We start from the raw sequence: 21,377 nt of genomic DNA, 5'->3' as shown, positions 1-21,377 counted from the left end.
GATTGGCTGACCTTCTCACTGTGCAGATGAAACTGACAGCTCTGGCCCCTCTTTCCGGAAATTTCTGAGGCTCGTCCCTGGGCTGGCTTAGCCGCACAGACACACCTCCTCCGGCTCTGCTGCGGAGACTGCTGGTCATGTGACCTGTCTGGTTCCACAGTTTTTTGGGTTGTTTGCTTGTGTAAAGTGGGCTTTCTGTTTTTTCAGCCTGCTGATTCAAGCTGCTGCAAGACGGACACAGATCCTCACCAGCACCCTGGGATTCACCGCTCCGTAGCTGCTGTGATGCTTCGTGTGCTGAAGCATCCACCATATCAACATCATACCCGTGTAAACCCTGTGAACAGTAACAGCAGGAAGCTCCCGAACGACTAGTCATCAATGACACCTTAATAAACACCTCAATAACAAAGACCCAGAATGTCCAGTTATCTCATACATAAACATTAATAACAAACAAAAAACAAAAGCATAAATTCTGTACAATGTGCCATCAACACCTGCAGCACTGCACAAAGGCTGTTTTCTTGAGCTAACTTTGCTTTCCAAGTCTGGATCTCGGTCGATTTTATAACATACTGAATTAAGGATTTCGCCCAAAAGTCTTGCCCCTTTGAAGGAGTGCCTAAGGTGCAGTAAAGCCCACGCAAGGTAAAAACGATGATGAAAATGTCTGCTCCTGTGGCCTAGCCGCCCACCGCTCCCCCCCCCCAACCATGCCCCCCCCTCCCCCCTTTGTCCCGTCTCTCTCTCACTCCACAGAGTTCCACTCCAGTGCCTGCCTGAACCACACCTCTGCTGCATTGCAGAGACACTTGAACAGCAGCAGCAGCTGGAAACAGAGCCACTGTTCTCTCTACGCTGGAGCAGCAACGGAGCCAGACGCTGTGCTCGCATGTCCCCCCAGTTTGGGGTCCCCCAGCGGTACACCCGTGTCACTCCCTAGCCGCCTAGAGGTATTATAAGCTACTGTAAATGCCCAGGGGGCCGCAGTGTCCCTGGGGCTCCTGCAGGTTCCTTTCCGGCAGGCCTGGAGAACAAGGTGCACATTACATTACAGGAATTTGGCAGACGCTCTTATCCAGAGCGACGTACAACAAAGTGTATAACCATAACCAGGAACAAGTGTGTCGAAAACCCTAGAGAGGAGTACCGGTCCAAGTGCAGGGAACAACCGCATAGTTCAACTTGGACCCTGAAGGTTAAACTGATTAACACTAACACAAACGAGAACGGCAACAACGCAGTCTATGGAAAAAATACAAGCAGTAGTTAAGACGGATTCTCGGATTCTCTAGTCAATCGATGACTTAAATGAACCACTGCTGCATGTGAAAACTCCGAAAACCAGCAGACGCTGCAGCCCTGCAGGACTGGAGTTTGACACCTCTGGATTACATAGGCTCTAAAGAAATCTTTTCATGAACCTACTACTTAAAAACCAGACATAAGGCTGATGGACACACCACTAACAGGCGATGATTTCAGAAAATACCACTAAATCCGAATGAGAGAAGGAAATTTCCCTCTGGCAAGTAAAAGCCACTGAACACCATGCTATCTAACCTCTTGAGAAAATACCATCTGCATATAAAATGTGCATGGGTCCCATTAACTGACAAGGGATTCATTAAATACCTCTTGATAGCGAAGGATAATCCAATTAAACATGCCTCTCTGGTGGAATACAAATGTGAGTTTGACAAAAAAAAAGAAAAAACTGCCTGGATTGCCAGTATGGAAAAGTGCTTTGGCTTCTGGGTAATTTCAGCAGCGAGGGCAAGAGGTACCCCACATTTTCAAAGGCACATTTCAAAAACCCTTTGGATAATTTATCATCACAAGGCTAACTCGCGAGTCTGTGCTGGAAAATTTCTAGTCGATGCCGAGTGGCGTGGCTTCCTCGTCTTATCACTCTGAGATTCTCAAACAAAATGGCTGACTTCATATCCAAGACCCAGTCGCAACCAAACCAAAGAATTTTCACCTGTAAAGACAAGGCAAACTGTGCAAAATGTAAGGTCTTTTCTAATACTTTCAGTTGAGGCCATTTGTAAGCAGATAAACAGTACTGAACAGGCTTTTCCTCTTATGTAACATATACCCTGAACAATTAATGGATCAGGCCAACACTTTTCCCTAACTGCAGTGGTTGCTTAGTTACAGAACTGTCAGCAATGGATTCATAGTCATCTCTTATTAAGAAACCCAATTAGACACACAGTTATACATGTACACAAATCAAAACAAGGACTTTGGTTTGGTCATTACAGAATAAAAACAAAAACTTTTCTTCATCATGAATACCCTCTTACCCTACACTGTATCAAAAAATGTCTCCACAAATGTCTTCTCAGTGCTTCGGCGTTGCTGGGGAACAAGACTTCCCCACAACCTCCGATTTCTCAGAGTAGCACTTTGGACTGTGTTGATGCACGCAATGCACCAATGGGAGTCCCCACAGAGGAAAGAACTTACGAGAATCACAGAGTGCTTACAAGGTGCAGTCAAGCAACGGTCACGCCATATGTACTGCCTACAGGCTTGAAATCCATACTGGTCGGGTTTAACTGGTAGACTCGACATATACAGCTAAGGCTAAATGGACGGTGGTGCAATGCACGGAAACCTCCTAGCTGTGATCTTAGGGAATGACCCAGAGACAGACAGAGACAGGAAATACCAGGGAAGTTTGATCTCACTGACTCACTGTAGACTTACTCCGAACAAAGTCAGACAGGATGGGTTGGAGCATTTTCGGTCCTTCCTATGTTTTATAATTTAGGTGATTTACATGCCAGAAAGGAATGCATTGTGGGAATTTGGTTTCACTGTACGTTGGTTATGTGGCAAGCTGGATTTCATATCTCAGGGATCACAAGGGGCACAGGAAAATCCTGCAGAGGGGGGTTGCTGGTGGGATAGATCACCACCACTATCCATCCATCCATCCATGGCTGTCCTGGACTGGGATTCGGCCCCCCATAACTCAGGCAACACATCAGCTAAGCTCAACGTTCCAGTGGTTTCATCCATCCATCCATCCGTCCATCCATCCATTATCTATCCTCGCTTATCCTCAGCAGGGTCGTGGGGTTGGGTGCTGGAGCCTATCCCAGCATGCATTGGGCGAGAGGCAGGAATGCACCCAGGACAGGCTGCCAATCTATTGCAGGTCATCCAGTTGATACAATTACCCACAATTCCCGTTTATCCAACTGTATACTCAATTGTCAGCCATTCATTCTGCCTGACTGGAGCCACTTGACCCATTTCCTAAGGTCTGATGATTCAGAGAAGTGATCTGCGGTGAAACGCAAGCCGAGAGGTTTGAGTCAGCATTGTACCGTACGTATAGCAACCCTAAGGGTGAATTATGGAGAATTCAGCTTTATAATGCGGTTCTAGTCAATATGCTATATGATTAGCAGGTTCTACCCATGCTGGCATGGTTTTCCTCCGGGAACTCTTGTTTCCCTCCACAGTCCAACATTTTGTAGGCTCTAGGACTCACTTACAAAAGAGATGTCAATTTCAGTGTGGCTACCCTGGTTAAATAAAAGTTGATTTAAATAAAAATATATTTAAAATGTCACACCCACTATGTAGCCTGTAGAGTTACCTTACAAAGCAGACTGAACTTTTTTGGTCAGGCCTCCATTTGGCAATAGGAAATATTTTGAAGCCCCTCCCTCCATTTTGAAGCCCCTCCAGCTTGGATGTGATTTTTTCAGTTTTCTTTTTGGTATGTAGCCAGAGTTACCTTACAAAGTGGAGGACTGAGAATCCCCTAGTGGTGAGCGGTGGTCAGTGCAGATGCAGGCCTCTTCTCCACTGGAGCTCAGCAGGTCACCAGTGGATACGGAAGCAAATTGAAAAGCCTCAGATCCACACCTGCACGGGAGATTGATAGAGCAGGTCTGCAATGAGAGCCAAGAGGGTGAGTCATTTATACTGCCCCCTTATTAGTGTTACACTGACAAACTGTATAAGACTGGACAGTCTAATGCATCCCTGTAAATATCTTTAAATATTCCCTTATGACTTTATAACTTGTTTTCATTAATAATAATACAATCAAATGAAACAACAACATCATTAGTAATATGCCCATAATAAATGACATAGTAGCCATTTAAATAAACATTAACACATAACAATAAATACTGAGATATTGCCAAAAATTGTACCTTGCATTACATATGCAAGGTTCTGCAAAACGAGTAGCACGTAGCCAAATTGCTCAAACTATTGAACCAGATGGTCATAGGTTTGCATCCTGATGATCCCTTGAACAAGGCACTCAGCTCCAGTGCTACATGAAGAGGCTTATTGAGGGGTGAAATTCAAGCAAATGATTTGCTCCATGTTTGTCCGTGTATATAACACAGATAACTGGTGGAAACAGGAAGGGGTTCTGGGTCAGTGGATCAGTCCTAATGCTTCGTCATGACTCTCTGCAATGCGGGCAGTAATCACCGCCAGGCTGTGAACCCTGACTCACAGCGCGAGATTATGTGTCAAATGAGAGCATGTGGATGGTTAATTAGGGAGAAGCACACTTCCAGCACTGACAGGGATTTCTTCTGTGGTTACGCTTTTCAAACAGGCTTACAGAAATGTAATTAGAAGAGCTCCTTCCTGCCCCGCAATGCAGCATTATCACTTAATTTCTTGTCAAAGAGCGCCTTAGCACCACCAATTTTGTCTCAAAAAAAAAAAAAATCAATTACACATACATTTATTAGCCAAAGACATGCAGATGTATGCAGATTTTTCACACATTAAACACTGCGTTAGAGCTGTGACACGAATGCATCATGGTACGGTATACAAACCTGGGAGCCTTTTTTGGTGTCTGACTGCAGTATGACTGCCGCTGAAGTTTGGGAGTACTCTGCTGATCAGATCCAATCTGCTGGGAAAAGAGGCAATGGAAACTGTTAGACCTCTGCTCACTGGACTTCATTTCAAGAAATCGTGGGCCAAATGTACTCCAAGCTCAAGAGTATGGTCTTTTTTGTTTAGGCCCAGAGAGTGAAGTGCCATTCAGTTTCAGTCAAACACACTATGTTCCGGGTAGTGCAACGGCAGCTCACTCCACTTTGGGCGGCAAAGGAGTCCAAGCCTGGTGTCTAACCCTGAATTACCGTAATACTAGTAATAAGGGGGACTGATGAAAGTAGCAGAACAAGACAACAGGTGGTTCAAATTAAAGTGCATTGATGAAGGAGAACCAGCGTGTCACAAACAGCTGTCACATTGGCAGATCCTGTGCGAGTGTGCGTGTGTGTGTGTGTGTGTGTGTGTGTGTCTGTGTGTGTGTGTGGGTGTGTGTGCATGTGTGCGTGTGTCTGCATCTGTGTGTGTGTGTGTGCGTGCGTGTGTGTGTTTATGTGTTTGCTTGTCTGTGTGTGTGCGCGCATGTGTGTGTGTGTGTGCGTGCGTGTGTGTGTTTATGTGTTTGCTTGTCTGTGTGTGTGCGCGCATGTGTGTGTGTGTGTGTGTGTGTGCGTGTGCATGAGTGTGTGTGTGTGTGTTTATGTGTTTGCACGTTTGTGTGTGCGCGCATGTGTGTGAGTGTGCGTGTGTGTGAGTGTGTGTGGGTGTGTGTGTGTGTGTTTATGAGTTTTTATGTCTGTGTGAGCGTATCCCACTGTGTGCATGGAGCCCCAGATTAAAGTGGAAAGTGCTGACTTGTGTGCCCTCGCTGCTGCACAGCTGGCTGCTGGGAGACAGCAGGGAGGTCTGGGCAGCCCTGAGTGTGGAAGCTGGCGGTTCAGGACACATCCTGTCCCTGTTAAGCATGGAAAGCGCGTCCCGCCAAGGCACGCCGCCCCATTTCATGGATTCCGAATCACTGGCTGGCTGAAAGCGTTTTACGGGTCGCCGCTGACCCCTGACAGGAGGAACGGCTTACTGGTTTGGTCACGGGGGCAGTAACCTTGGCCCGCTCAACCCTAGGGTAAAATGAACCCCCATCTGAAAGGAGAGCGAAGGGCACAGCAACAAGTTGTGTTCTGTTTCTGCAGGGAAACCCAACACCTCAGCATGCACTTCCAGATTCACTTTAAGCTGAGATACAGATGGACGGACACACGAAACAGTCTGAAGATGCCAGATCAGGGCTTCCCAAACCCGTTCCTGGAGATCTACCATCCTGTGGGTTTTCACTCCAGCTCTAACAAAGCACACCTCATTCAGCAGCTAGAGATTAATTGATTAGTTCTGATTCTAATTAGTAGAATTAGAACGTGCCTATTTACGGTCGAAATGAAAGCCTACGAGATGGTAGATCTCCAGGAATAGGGGTTGGGTGGCACTGGTCCACATGGCCACTTCAGGAACAGCTAAATTACTATCATTTTCTTTTCAGAAAAGAGCTTGCCTATGAGTTCTATTCTATTTCATTACATACTGAAAATGGACGGACACACTGGAGCAGACTATAGAACCGGACTGCACGGACGATGGGAGACGAACACAGCTGATGTCTGGAGCAGCTGTATTAACTGGGGGGCGTAAGTGTCCCAGACTACAGCAGGGGCACGCTGACATTGGCTGTCGTTCACAGGGCAAGGTGAACAAGCCCCAGCCATGACGCCCCTCCCCGCGTTACCATGGAGACATACTGAGACCCCAGCTAGGTGCGTAGGACAGGTCTGTGCCACTGTTTTTTTTTTTTTTTGTTTTTTTCTCTCAAAATTCTATTCAATGTCCTTGAACTGCATTGCTTTCAATTGCCAGTAGTGATTGTTAGATTTTCATGTTGAGCAACGGACATTCTAATCACAGATGTGTGATCTCAAACCTGAAGGGGTTAACAAGGAGCTCCAGGGAGCAGGGGACCGAACAACATCCTTCCAGAACCTGAAGGGCCTGTGAATATACTTTAACATCGCCTCCCCCCCCCCCCCCAAATGCTCAGCATTGTCTAATGCATTAGCAAAAGGTATGCAAAAGGGGTCAAAATAATGCAGTTAATAAATATGCAAAATAATGCAATAATGCAAAATAAGACAAGAAGAGCATCTGCTGAAATACAGCAGCAGCCAGGGGGAGGGGAGGGGGTGGGGGGGTGGGGAGGGGGGGGGGGTTCACAAGACAAAAAACTGTACTGATATTAAATCACCTCTGAACTTTAGACAGTTCCCATGCAGACAGACCTAGAGCACCACTGGAGGCCTCAGAGTCTAGCTGGTATCCCTTATTTATTATCCACATGGACAGTCATGCCCCCGAAACGGCACGCTCTCATCTGGATCCAGTCCGGAGGTCACCGTGAGCACATTTTCAAAGAAAGATACAGATCCCACACAGAAAAAATAAAAATAAATAAATAAATAACACCAAGGTGGCCATCTTTTACTTCACTTTCAACCTACTCAGATCACTCTACTGCAGTAAAACTCAGGCTGAGGATTGACGAAGGACAGAGAAAAGAATGTATACTTCCTGCTGAGGCCTATTAATCAACTGATCAATCTTTACAGCCAGGCTTTTACAATAAAAACAATTAAATGGCAATGACCAGCAGACCCAATGGGCCGACTGCAGATTTTTATCATTACATTACATTACTTTATCAGGTTTGTAAACACTGAGTTTAGAGCTCTAGGCCACTATTGCATATCAGACCCGCAATGGCTGTTCCTATTCTATTCTAAATGGAAAATACATTTTCACTTTTCCCGATAAACACAAATGAAAGTATAATTTCATTTGGCAGATTTAGCAACAGAAGAGACCTAACTGCCAGAGAGATCTTTTGTCTCCATGGCAACAATGATGGAAAGTGTGTGTGTGTGTGTGTGTATAAGTGTGTGGTGGTGGTGGTGGAGGTGGTGGTGGAGGTGAAGGGGGGAGGGGGTGTGTGATAAACACCACAGGCAGGCCTAGCTGTTACCAAAACAGGGCTGACTCAGTTTTTTAAAAATCTGCTCTAGGCATGACTTATATCAGTGTTATGTCAGCGGCAGACATTGTGCCTCCCAAAGAGCAGAGCGATGCTTCAACACACTTTCTCTGGCACTTTGGCAATGCCGCCACATCGCTGCACTTTTGCATAAAAGTTTTCAGAAAAGTGCCCAGTCTCACACACACACAGACACACACACACACACATACACGCACGCGCGCACTCGCATACACACACACACACACACTCTCACACACAAACACACACACACTCTCACACACACACAGACACACACACACAGACGCACACTCACACGCACACACACAGACATACACGCACGCGCGCACTCGCATACACACACACACACACACAAATGCACACACACACACACACACTCTCACACACAAACACGCACACACTCTCACACACAGGACCCAGTGGAGACCTTTCGATAAACTGAGAAAAGGGCACGCCAACCAAGAAAAACAGTTCTCACAAGCTCAAAGAACATAAAAATTGCTACACAATTGTCTAAACCAAAAACTGGATTAAAAAAAACATTATATTCAACTGTCTGGCCTTTTCCTCATCTTGTGATCCATCTAACGCAGCAGGACTTGCCCTCTAACAAGACGCCATTCGTCATCCACAGTTCATTATTAATTGGGGCAGGCAGACAGCCACTGTGATGATGGGTGGAAACAGGCTTTGGAACCCTGCTGAGTCAGATGACATCAGCGGTAAAGGCCCTGGCCCATTGGCTGGAGGGACACACGCCCACCCGTGTCAGTGCCGGTTTGTCCACAAGAGCCCATGACCACCCCCGCAGCCTCTTGGCTGAGGTGTCAGGGAAGAGATGACGGGGGGGAGGGGGGGCAGCCCTAAATGGACACGCCACCGCATATGCGACAGAGGGACGCCTGTGAAATTGGACACGCCCACACAGATGTGACAGGTGTCATGCCCAATCTCCACTGAGGGGCAGTGGTCCTCCACAGGCTCAGCTATATGACCTCGCCTGTCGCGACAAGGGGGGCGAGGCGGCTTCCTGCTGCCTGTTTCCTCCGTGGGGCCGTGACTAACGTTAAGAGCGACTCTAGAAGCCTTCCTCTCGCCACGGCGGAGCTGCATCGTATCCCAGCCTGCATTTCAACGCCGAGCGCTCTAATTGTGGTGTCAGTGGTCAAGAAGTGCAAACCGTGCAGTGAGGCAGACAAAAGGATGATAACAGTATGACCAATCACGCGGAGTCCTGAGTAACGCCGCGCTCTTAGAAGAAGAAAATATGACCGGAACTAAATGTGCCAATCATGATGGTACTGAAGCAATAGATCAGGCTGAGTAAGTCCAGATTAAGCCACCCTGTTAGGTTTGCCAGTTAGCCATGGAAACCGAGCACTATTAAATGTCTAACAATAGTCGGGTAAACAAGAGTGGTACAGAACCGTATTAGTGCGTACACTGATGAAACACTGCAGTCATGGAGAATCTGGGAAGATATCTCTCAGAATCTGAGAGATACTGGAGTGTTTTATTCTCTGCTTATGCTGATGCCATAGCCTGTTCCTATTTGGCATCTGTGACCAGGTTGCACTGAGTCACCATAAAAAGCTGCCTGGTTACCCACAGATGTTTTTTTTGAAAGAATCCTCTTTTGTCATAACATCTTTTCAGAACGTTAGAGCCATTTTGGTGAAAGCCAGCCAGTTCCATCCATGTTTTTTTTTTCTTTTGTCAAATTAACCCTCCTGTTATGTTGCGGGTCAAATTGACCCTTTTTAAAGTTTGAAAATCTAGGAAAAATACTTAAAATTATTTTTTCAGTATGAAACTTCTTCTACTGGCCTTAATTAGTGTAATCAACATTTTAAATGAAAATGGTTCATTTCATGTATTTGCAAACCCCCCCTGTATGGGGATTGACCCGGGAACATTTTTGCTGTACCTAAAAAATGAACAGAACAGGAGGGTTAAAAAGTTTATACTTCTGGCACATCTGTCACACTACACGAATTGGCTTTGATTTTGATTTGATTTTTTTCTGAAGACCCATTTTAGAGCTGACGCCCAGGCACCACAAATGTTTAACAACACGCTTAGCACATATCTCAACCAAAGAATGTGAATCCAACGCATGACGGATAATCAAAGAAACATTCCGGTTGCCATCACGTAAAGCTCATTTTCATGGCTCCATCACTGCTTTGTTGCTTTGCTGGCTCTCTAGGGAACAGACTGACGGAAGGAACTGCAAGAGCTTCATAAAGATACTGGTCTTCTGGCCATTCTGTCTGTTCTGAGCTCAATTCATGTGTAACTTCACAAAAAAAAAAACTCTGGCAGCAATTTAATAACCACAAAACATTTTCTGCATGAAACAGAACTGCATTTGTGCTGAGTACTGCACAAGTACTGTTGTTTAAAATAAATTTATGCACCGATAGTCTTTTATTCACCCATACAATTTGTAAATTGTACTATCAGCTTTCAGTCTGCTCATTTCCAACAGTTAACCACAAATAATTGGTAATCGCCTTTTATAAAATTATATTATGCATTTTAGGCTATAATTAAAAGGGAACAATCTATTTGTACTGAGGCAGAGCTCAAGATGCTATCTCTCTCTCTTTCTTTCTCTCTTTCCCTCTCTTTCTCCCTCTCTCTCTCCCTCCCCCTCTCTCTCTCTCTCTCTCACACACACACACACACACACACACAAAACACAGGTGGTGTCCTGATGTTCATAACTGTGATTGATATTACCAGGTTAAAGAGCATTTATGGCAGATGGGGAGAGTGTGAGGGTTTGACTGAGTCATTTCTGAGGTAACAGCAGACGGCAGGTTAGAACACTCACACACACACACACACGCACACACACACACATATACACACACACATATACACACACACACATATGATATATACCATACCTATCGACAAAAAGAAACAAATCTCTTCATGATGATCTACTGTGTTTGACGCCATCACCCTCCGCCACCCTCCCCCCCACCCCCCCCCCCAAACCTCCTTACCCCACCCCCCCACCTCCCCCCACAGCCTACCCTGAGTGTCATCGCTGCGCCTTTTAGAAAAATCAACTCTGTCTAGACGCTCTCTGTCCCCCGGCTCCCACTGGAAGCGCAGGACGCTCTCATTCACTCAACGGACGCCCCAGAAGCAAAGAGGGGAAGTACCCTCATCAAATAGACAGCATCGAGGGAAGCACGCGGTATTAATAAATCATACGGCTAAAAAAAATGACACAAAAACTGTGATATTTCACCCCTTTCTGGTTCAATTACTGCCCCCCTCCCCGAACCAACCCCGCAAGCAAAATTAGAAAGGCCACACACAAACATTTTACACACGTAGTCCAGATGAGATTCTGCAACATTACAATGTCGTGCCTCTGCTACAGTGATGCTGGCAGTTAAACGGACGCACGCACGCGAACAGTCGGACACACACAGCTACGCGTGCGCATAAACCGGACACACGCACGCTAACAGACGGATGCACACACACACACACACACAAACACACACAGGCACACACACAGACGCACACAAACACACACAGGCACACACACACACGCACACACACACACACAAACACACACAGGCACACACACACAGACGCACACAAACACACGCACACACACACACAGAGGACAGAATTCGCTGACGGCAGCAGAGGTGAGACGAACATTCTAAGCAATCTCTCCAGCTGAGAGCCACAACGCCAGTATTCCGCAGACAGAGAGAGGGGGAACGAGGAAAGGAGAGCAAGACGGAGAGAAATAGAGCTCTTATCCAGGGTCAGAAAGAGGAGAGGAGAGAGGGGGAGATGGAGAGAGAGAGAGAGAGAGAGGCAGAGCGCAAAAGACAGAGCAGGAGCGAGGGAGAGAGAGGGGGGGAGAGGAGAGGCGACAGAGAGAGAGAGAGAGAAAGCGAGACATCAGCTGCATAGCAATGAGCCGGCATTTCCATCAACAGACCGACCGTCACCCAACAATAGACTGACAGTCGGCATGGCGACACTCGCGGTGACGCAGCAGCTCCGCAGCGCGGGGACGGCGGGATCGGAGTGAGAGGCGCGACAGCGGCCCGCGGAGTCGGGGAGGAGCCCTACCTGGAGCCGGGGGAGGGGGGGGGGGCGGACAGAGAGAGAGAGAGCAGAGGTGGGCTCCGGTCCGGCGGAAGGAAGGAGGTTTTCTGAAAGACCTGCAGAGAGAGAAAAACAGAGATAGAGAGAGACAGAGAGAGAGAGAGAGAGAGAGAGAGAGAGAGGAGGAAGGTGAGGCCGGTGGATTTCGGGCAGGGCCCCACCAGGGGCGGGCGGCAGTTGGCCGTACCCACCGTGTCGCCTGTGTCCCGGGGACGAGCGGAGAGCTAGCGGAGGTGCGCGGAGAGACGGCGGGTTGCGGCTCTCCCTCACACTCTCTCTCTCTCTCTCTCTTCGCCAGCCAGCGCGCAAAAGAGGGGAGGGCAGGGGAGGAGAGGGGAGGAGGGAGTGGGAGGAGTGTGTGTGTGTGTGTGTGTGTGTGATTGAGTGAGTCTGTGCGCGTGCGTGTGTGCGTGCGTGCGCCAAGTCAGAGTTATGTATGTGTGACGGATGTTTGTATGTGAATGTGTGTATATGGAGTGTTTGTCTAATGGGGTGGGGGGGGGGGGGTGAAATAATGACTAAATAATTACAGGCATGCTGGGGAATAACAACATCTCTCTCAAGAGGGTATTCAATGAGAGAGAGAGACTGATAGGGAGAGAGAGACAGAGAGAGAGAGAGAGAGAGAGAAGGTGAAGGCAGAAGGGGGGAAAGTGGAGCCCTGGTGTTTCAGGAAAATTCTAGAATCAAGAGCCACAGTCACTTACTGCTGCAGCTTGGAATGAAAATTATATTGATATATCCTTCTTTGATATTGAAAATGATATACCTACTGCACACACAGGGCTTACACATTTACACTTTCTGTGTAAATCCTTTCATTCTCAATCTCTTTCCCTTGATGACTCCCCCCCCCTCCCCCACTTCTCTCTCCATCTCATCCATTTCTCATTCTCTTGCTTACGCACTGTCTGGCTGCCAAGATTTTTCATTTAATTGGACTGGCACAGTGAGAAGGCTGACAAGTTTGCCTCGCAAAAGGACAACTGTCCATCATTCAAAGGGACATTTCCTCTATCCCTGACAAGAGCGGACGCTGAGACACACATCTACCACCCAGCTCAACATGCTACAAACTCTCCCACAATGCACCAGAATCGATATATCAGCCAGTTCCCAATAACCACACATTCATTTATCATTCTCTGAGAAGCTGCTATAGCCACGGACCAGGCACAGTCAAACACAAACCAGCTGGAACATCACAGTGAAACCATAGAGGAATCAAAAGTATCATGTCCATGACTCGTATGGGAAATTTACAATGTACTAAATGTCTTATACAGTAAAAGACTCAGGCTGTACCCTTCAACCCAGCTCTCTATAAGCAGTTTTAGCACTTTGGTTGGATAAACTTTTTTTTATGTTCTAATTTTTTAATGTTAATGTTAATGTTGTGTCGCTGATTTTGTTGAATACATTGAAAAGGCTGAACAGCTGAATTTGTTGAATGCATCGAACAGATTGAATGCGTTTATCAGGATAATGTAATCATTGTTGTAGCTCAGTTACTGGCACTAACAGACCAGCTGCACAGAATAGTCCGACACTTATTTGTTTATTACAAGCTCACTGAATCAAAGTGTGTCAGTTACCCAGTTCTGCTGTACTATTATTCGGTCTACTGAATATTGGTAAAATTACACAGTCTGTCAATCTATCTGGATAACAACACCCACAATGCAATTTAACCCTTTGAAGAGTAGGCTTTTTGGAATTTTTATTTTTTTTCCTTAAATTATAAGTCAGTGTTCTAGAACTCCACTGCTTTCAGTTTCCAGTAGTGATTGTTACATCAGCATTAGAATGTTCAGTTAAGAGCATTCCAATCACATATTAGTGATATGACAAATATTAACGAATACTGTTTATTATAGTCAGAATACATGGTGTAGAATTGTAGAATATTGTAATATTTATCCAATTATGAAAGTCAAAAAATCTATGTGTTGTTTTTTTATATAAAGATACAGATACACAGAATATTGTTTACATCCAAAATTACCTAATATATATTACATCCTAATTACCTAAAGCGAAATTTTTTACAAGGGATTGCCAAGCTGTGTGTTCAGAGGTCAGAGCTCAAAGTTCAAAGTTCTGAGCTGTGTGCTAGGATTCTATCTAAATCCAGGAGAAGGTAATGGGTGCACAGCTGCAGTCTGGGGGGAGAATTAGGCTCAGATCCTCTCTGTACTTAATTAGAATTGGGAGGGACACCCTGTGCTCAATAATTGCAGTATTCTTGCTGATAACTTTAAGGCCCGGCTGACAGCCGAACTAACGCAAAACAATAGTCTGGCGGTTATGTTGCTCATCATCCACACAGTGTGAAAACAGGTAAAACGTCTGTTGTGGATACATGCAGGTGATGACATAAAGATTCATGATATATTGGTTTATTATCACAGGTAGAAACAACACTTCTTTCCCTATTACGTGGCCTTGTTGAGGCAGGTGAAGATGGTTTAAGCTCCAGTTAGCCATGTACATGGACAAAGTCCAGGCCTTAGCCGCGAGTGCTGCTCTAATGGTGACAGTGCACCAGCCTGTGCCCCCCCCCTCCCCCACCACCACCCCACCCCCCCACTAAGGAAACAGAATAGAGTGGAGAGATTGGAGCAGGCCTGTAAGACCGCTAACCAGCCTGATAGACGGTGTGTGTTCTGTGCGGCTGTGAATGTGCACGCTTGCAGGTGTGTGTGTGTGTGTGTGTGTGTGTGTGTGTGTGTGTGCGTGTGCACCATTGTGCCTAAGTGTATGCAGGTGCAAGCAAGCAGAGGCACCACCAAGGGGCTTCGGGCCCCATGAAAACACCTCACGTGGGGCCCCCACCACCCCAGAAAATCCTACCTTCTAATATTTTTTGAGGGCCCCCGTCAGTCAGGGCCCATGGAATCATCCTAACTACCCTTCTCCCCACAACCCCACCCCCCCACCCCCATCGTGTGGTCCCCTAACAAGTCTGCATTTACGAAAGAGACAGTTTTTGTTTGTGGTTCAATAGCGAGTCCCCCTATTTTACAGAATGCTCCTTATTCGTTTAGATTTAGTCGTCAATGCGCCGTTATATTTTACCCACGTTCAAAAATACATTGCCTTTTTGGGGATTTGCACTGTTTCAAGGGTCTCCCTTGGGTCTTTTCCTGCCTGGCTGCGAGCCTCTCATGGTGAATGCTCTAAATTAGAGAGGCAGAACAAAGAGAAGTGTTTTTTTTTTTTGGTTTCAATCCCGCCCTCCTGCAATAAGCAGGACGTCTCTCTTCTTTCCTTCAGTCCTAGGCAGGCCACAGACGGGTTGTGTCCCGCCCCCTACAGGTGACGGTGTGACAGGGAACCTGACCCACCCCCGCAAAAAAAAAAAAAAAACAGCTGAAGAAAACATGAAAACCAGAGAGTGAGTTGGCTGGTTCCCAAGACTCCACTGAAAGGGGTTAGCTTCTCTATGTTTTTCTTGGTTATCTTCTCTATATTTTTCTTGGTTAGCATTTGTATGGTTTTTCTTGGTTAGCCGTTCTATTTTTTCTTGGATAGCGTCTCTATATGTTTCTTGGTTAGCTGCTCTATGGTTTTCTTGGTCACCTTCTATATATTTTTCTTGGTTAACTTCTCTATGTTTTTCTTGGTTATCTTCTATGTGTTTTTCTTGGTTAGCTTCTCTATGGTTTTTCTTGGTTAGCTTCTCTATGGTTTTCTTGGTTAGCTTCTCTATGTGTTTCTTGGTTAGCTTCTCTATGTGTTTCTTGGTTAGCTTCTCTATGGTTTTTCTTAATTAGCATCTCTATGGTTTTTCTTGGTTAGCTTCTCTATGTGTTTCTTGGTTAGCTTCTCTGTGTGTTTCTTGGTTAGCTTCTGTATGGTTTTTCTTGGTTAGCTTCTCTATGTGTTTCTTGGTTAGCTTCTCTGTGTGTTTCTTGGTTAGCTTCTGTATGGTTTTTCCTGGTTAGCGTTCACTGAAAGTGCTGTGCCAGAGGGCTTTAACCTTGTAGGCCTGACCATCGCAGTGCGAGAGGCTGACTCACGCCGTCCGTGGGCTGAGCGGGGGCCACATCAGACTGCGCTACGAGGCTGCCTACCACCTGCTCCTCCTCCTCCTCCTCATCCTCCTCCTCCGCCTCCTCATCCTCCTCCTCACCACAGCGTCTGTGGAGCACGGGCCCGGTGAGAGGATTCAGCCAGTCAGTCACGGTGTCCTGAGAGAGCAACTGTGTGGCTTCAATTTTACTGGAATCTCTCTCTCTCTCTCTCTCTCTCTCTCTCTCTCAGGTCAACAGGGAGATTAATCAGTGTGTCAGTGCTGAGAATCGGGTACAGTTTACTCCAGTTCCTGACTGACACCTCGTATAATATGACGCTCCTGCAAACTCAATGTGTGTGTGTGTGTGTCTGTGTGTGTGAGAGAGAAAGAGAGAGAGAGGCTGTGTGCATGCATGCTTTTTAATATTCAGTTGTGCTTGTGTGGGTTCAGTGTGTGTGCATATTTTTTGTGTGTGTGTGCGTGCATGTATGTGTGTATGTATGTGTATGTGTATATGTGTATATGTGTGTATGTGTTTGTGTCCATGTGTGCGTGTGTGTGTGTGTGCGAGCCCTGTTCTCCTTTGTGTTATATCTCAGTGCATGCATTCCAGTCTGCACACACATGTTTCTGTGTAAGTCCCTGTCCGTGCGCACACGTGTGAATGACTCACAGGCTGGGTTTCAGTATCGCCACCAAGGATACAGTAGCTGGGAAGCCAACACAGAACTGAATTCAAAATATAATTACTTCCACACAACAGCCTCTGCGATCCCCAGATGAGGAATTCATGCATAAACCAAAAAAAAGAAAAAAAAAGAAAAGCGGATAGCCGGGCCCGAAAGACCGGAGGTAAAAATGCCGAAAAAGTAACATTTAGAAACTCGACAGCTCAATTATTTATGAAAACATTGGTTTTACCGCACAGAACGAGCGTAACATTGGCAAACGGAGGCAGTGAGAGCACACGGGAGACGGCGCTCGGGAGCCCAGCTTCGCGTGGACAGAAACGTTGGGAAATAAAAACACCACTCCATTGCGAAAATAAAACAACAACCTCTCTGAGGTGAGAGGGCTAGACTTTCATTAGCAGATTAAAATAGATGGAAATGGATATGAAGACGGAAACGCTCCCTTGAAAGAGTCTGTTCCAACTACAGGTGAAGTTAAAAATGCTACGCATTACATTACAACAAATGTAAACCTAGCAGAACCACACACAAGTCTCAAAACAAACCCTCATGAGACAGGACGATTACTACAAGTACTATCACTACTATTATGACTAACAACTGCAACAATATTTTAAAAATAATGATTATAGTAATAGGTTCTCCATCATAAGCAGTCAATGCTTTTTGGCCACGTGGGTTTCATGCAGACCGGGCACAGCCGGCACTGGAACGATCCGGATTCGAGCGCAGACCGTGGGGCTCATCCATGCACCAGAGCGCAGTGCCTCAATCGAATGACCCCCGTCCCCCGTCCCCCAGCAGCCCCCCATAACAATGTCCTGCTGAAGCAGAGAGAGAGAGAGCAGTCCTCTATGAGATCAGAGACTAGATGAATAGCGAGCTCACAGGGATGATTTATTTTCAGCCAGGTTTTAGAGCTGTCTTTTAGCATGAGTACAAATGCAATCTGGTGGGCATAACATTGCATAACAGTTTGTTCATCTGCAGCACATTCATTGTTCTCGGTAATGCCGTGAAAGGCGGTGGACCTGCCATCCAGTTGGAAATGCAGCATGATCTTAGTATTGGGTTGGTTGGTCTGGATGTCCCAATTTGCACTTCCAATTTGAGGTAAACACAGTACTACCCTCCTGCAGATGGAAGAGAATGTTTGGCCTGTGGGGAGGCAGGTCGGACAGTGGGGTAGACAGGAAAACTCACAGCGACCTGCCGATGATGTCATTATCACCTGTAGGTTTGGTGGACTGCCCGCTGGCCCCCATCCTCTCCATTCAGACTGTCCCTGTTTCCCCTGCCATTGACGCATCTGTCGGCTTTGGGCTAGCTGGCTAGCGTGAATAATCAGGACAGCAGCTCATCTGTTTCCCGCCTCTTTGTGCTCGATAATCCCATAAGCCCCTTGTGCCCGGCAAGGCTGAACTTTTGCTCCTTGACACTGAAGTCCACAGCACAGAGAGCAACCGAGTCACAGCACAGACAGCTACAGTATCACTGCAAAAAGAGCTACCTAGTCACAGCACAGAGAACTGCTGAGTCACAGCTCAGCGAGCTACCAAGTTATAGCAGAGAGAGCTACAGTATCACAACTCGGAGAACTACCGAATCACAGCACAGAGAACTACCGAATCAAAGCACAGAGATCTACCGAGACACAGCACAGAGATCTACCGAATCACAGCACAGAGATCTACCGAATCAAAGCACAGAGATCTACCGAATCACAGCACAGAGAACTGCTGAGTCACAGCTCAGCGAGCTACCAAGTTATAGCAGAGAGAGCTACAGTATCACAACTCGGAGAACTACCGAATCACAGCACAGAGAACTACCGAATCAAAGCACAGAGATCTACCGAGACACAGCAGAGAGATCTACTGAGTCACAGCTCAGAGATCTACTGAGACACAGCTCGGTAGGCTACTAATGTTCACGTTGGACTGGAAACTGTAATCAGCACTGCGTAGGAACATCACGTCCTTCAGGGAAAGGTCAACTCCGGCCACAACACTGTGACAGAACTTTGTCCGTTCTCAGTTTGTCCCCACACTGTGCATTTTTGGATTTGGAAAAAAAAAAAAAAAAAAACGTCTGGTCAGACAAAGGCCTCTGTGTCTGCTGTGGGTGATATGCGCATCATGTGGCCTTTTTTTGAGCAAAAGGCATAATTTTCAGTTGGTCATCTTTTCCCGAAATCGATGCCAGAAACGGACCAAGGGAGCGAGATTGAGAGTGAAAGTATTTACACGGAAAGTGTAAATGTGTAAGTCCCTGTGTGTGCAGCAGCATTTTTATTCCAGACTGCAGTAGTGAGTACGACCGATTCAGCTGTGGCTCTTGGTTCTAGAATTTTCCTGAAACTCAAGGGCTCTACTTTTCCCCCTTCTTCCTTTACCTCTCTCTCTCTTTCCCCCTCTGTCTTCCTCTCTCTTCTCTCTCTCTCTGTCCATCCCACTCTCCCTCTCTCTCTCTCTCCCTATAGGAGACTAAGCCTCCATCTCGTGCTCCAGATTCCAGCAGTCTCACAGTCTCAGAGTCTCAGATAAGCACTGGGTGTGAACAGATCTCCCTCCAGTGAAGAAGGGGGGGGGGGGGGTTGCTCGTAACCGTTAATGGGCGAGACGATAGTGCTAAATCATCTGCCAGGCTTTAAAAACCCATAGAAATCATGGGCCCCAAGTCTACGTAGGAACAGCGGTGCAGCACCACGCTGGGCAGGAGTTTATGTGAGTTCTGGAGAGAAGGGGGCCGGGGGGGGGGGGGGGGGGGTGGTGGTTGGACCCAACCCAGAGCATTTGGACCTTTTGTCCTCAGGAGCCTTCCACAACCCCTTGTATTAGTCTCTTACCCAGAAACCCCCGCCTCTCCTGTTGTCCATGTACCCAGAAACCCCTGCTTCTCCTGTTGTCCATGTGACCACTCCCCTAGGCATGACTTCCAGGTGTCTAAAGCAGGAGTCCCCCGCCCGGGTGTCCTGGGTTTCATATTCACCTCATCAGCAACCAGTTTAGACCCAGGAAACCAGGTCAAGTGAGATAATAGTGTAAACAGGTGCTTTAATTGACCAGGGTTGGGGGGCCTCTGGTCCAAAGCCATCCCTCCCTCCCTCACAAGGGTGGCAGGTCTCGGCTAAAACTTCACAAGAAGTTCCTTGTTCGCCTCCATCTTGTTGAATTCATATGCTTTCATGAAGAGCACAGGAAATTCCACGCATGCGAAATATGTCTCCCCAGGGCCAATTTGAAACAACGGCAAAATGATTTTAGGAGAAAAGGAAGTATGGAGTGACAGCATGAAATAACAAAAGAAAGGGAGAGGGGGATACCTCCAGCGCCCATGAAACATAATTCTTCCACATCCTTTGTGTGTGCATGTCAGCATTTGTGTGTGTGTGTGTCTGTGTGAGTGTGTGTGCGTTCAGATGACGGCAGAGGCCAACCTTAGCACTGTAGTCCCTACGCCCGGCCAAAATTCCATATGGAACAGGAGTCTGCGTGCATTCTGGAGTCAAGATGATGGAACATTTTCAAAGATACACATCTGTCACCTGATGTGCAGCTGCTGCAGGTCCCAGCTTTTTCCAGTCTGCTTCACAGGCCTCGGCTATGAGGGACGAGAGTTTCGTCTTCATCTATCATTTTTTCTTTCGTCCTTTTTTGGGACAGCGTAGCAGGATACATTTCTCATCAGATATGGCTGGTCTTTGCTATCGCCCAATGCATGCTGGGATAGGCTCCAGCGCCCCCCGTGACCCTGCCCAGGATAAGCGGGTATAGATAATGGATGGACGGATGGCTGGCCATTGTTATGTATCAGTGGTGATCATCACTTCTGTGGCAGGTAGTATCTCGGTTGAACTGAACATAAGGCACTCAGCTCAACACATTGATCAATGTTCGCATGAATATACAGATAAAAAAAACAAAAAAATCTCCTTTGGTCACTGTTCAAAGTGTACAGATAAAAATTGTGAAAGAAACCCAAAGAGATTCCTAGAAACACACTAGAGATTACTTTTGTGATGAGCGTGTGTGTGTGTTTGTGTGCATGTGTGTGTGTGTGCATCTGTGAGTGCGTGCGTGTGTGTGTGTGTGTGTGTGCATGTGCGTGTGTGTGCGCACGTGCATGTCTGCGATTGAGTGCATGTATGTATACTCGAAAGAAGGTCTGTTTTGAATGGAAGGCACCTGGCTCCAGACTGTGCTGGAGTAATTGGTCTAATTACAGTGAACATGTGCCCTCCTTAAAGCCTGTCCTGTGGGACTCTCTGTCCTCTCAGGTCTCATCTGTTCCCCTTTACCGTCCCAAGGGAGCCACCAACAGATTGACTCCTGCCTTCCTACAAACCCTGTTACAGACCCCTGTATATCCTTCACTGCACAATACGGTCCTGTGCACACAGTATGAGACTGCAATAAGAACAACCGGCAACTCACATCTGCTTTTACGGTTCTGGAGTCCGTGGACAGGCTTCCTGTTGTGCTCTCTGTCAAATAGCCTCTTGAGGCTGCTGGACGGTTTGTTTGCTTATTTATGGCTAAATATAGGCCAGTCTGTTGTGAGAATATATGTGCGTGTG

At 46.8% G+C, this 21,377-nt stretch overlaps 1 protein-coding gene across 9 annotated transcripts in view; it reads right to left on the bottom strand.

Annotated features, from left to right (window-relative positions):
- LOC135251745 (microtubule-associated protein 2-like) overlaps window positions 1-21,377 on the bottom strand; it is a 77,231-nt gene that overhangs the window by 41,550 nt on the left and 14,304 nt on the right. For 2 of the 9 annotated variants that reach the window (XM_064329474.1, XM_064329478.1), the window contains exons 1-3: window positions 12,280-12,447; window positions 12,053-12,144; window positions 3,764-4,915 (exon numbers count right to left, since the gene is read on the bottom strand). The gene's annotated coding sequence lies outside the window, so the exon portion shown is untranslated. Of the gene's footprint in view, window positions 1-3,763; window positions 4,919-12,052; window positions 12,145-12,279; window positions 12,450-21,377 lie in introns of those variants that run through there. The other 7 variants (XM_064329479.1, XM_064329482.1, XM_064329480.1 and 4 more) reach the window with 6 other exon arrangements.

The sequence above is a fragment of the Anguilla rostrata genome, chromosome 3, assembly GCF_018555375.3.
Source record: "Anguilla rostrata isolate EN2019 chromosome 3, ASM1855537v3, whole genome shotgun sequence".
Taxonomy (NCBI): Eukaryota; Metazoa; Chordata; class Actinopteri; order Anguilliformes; family Anguillidae; genus Anguilla; species Anguilla rostrata.
The sequence above is the reverse complement of the archived record's forward strand: the minus strand, read 5'-3'. Positions and strand labels throughout refer to the sequence as shown.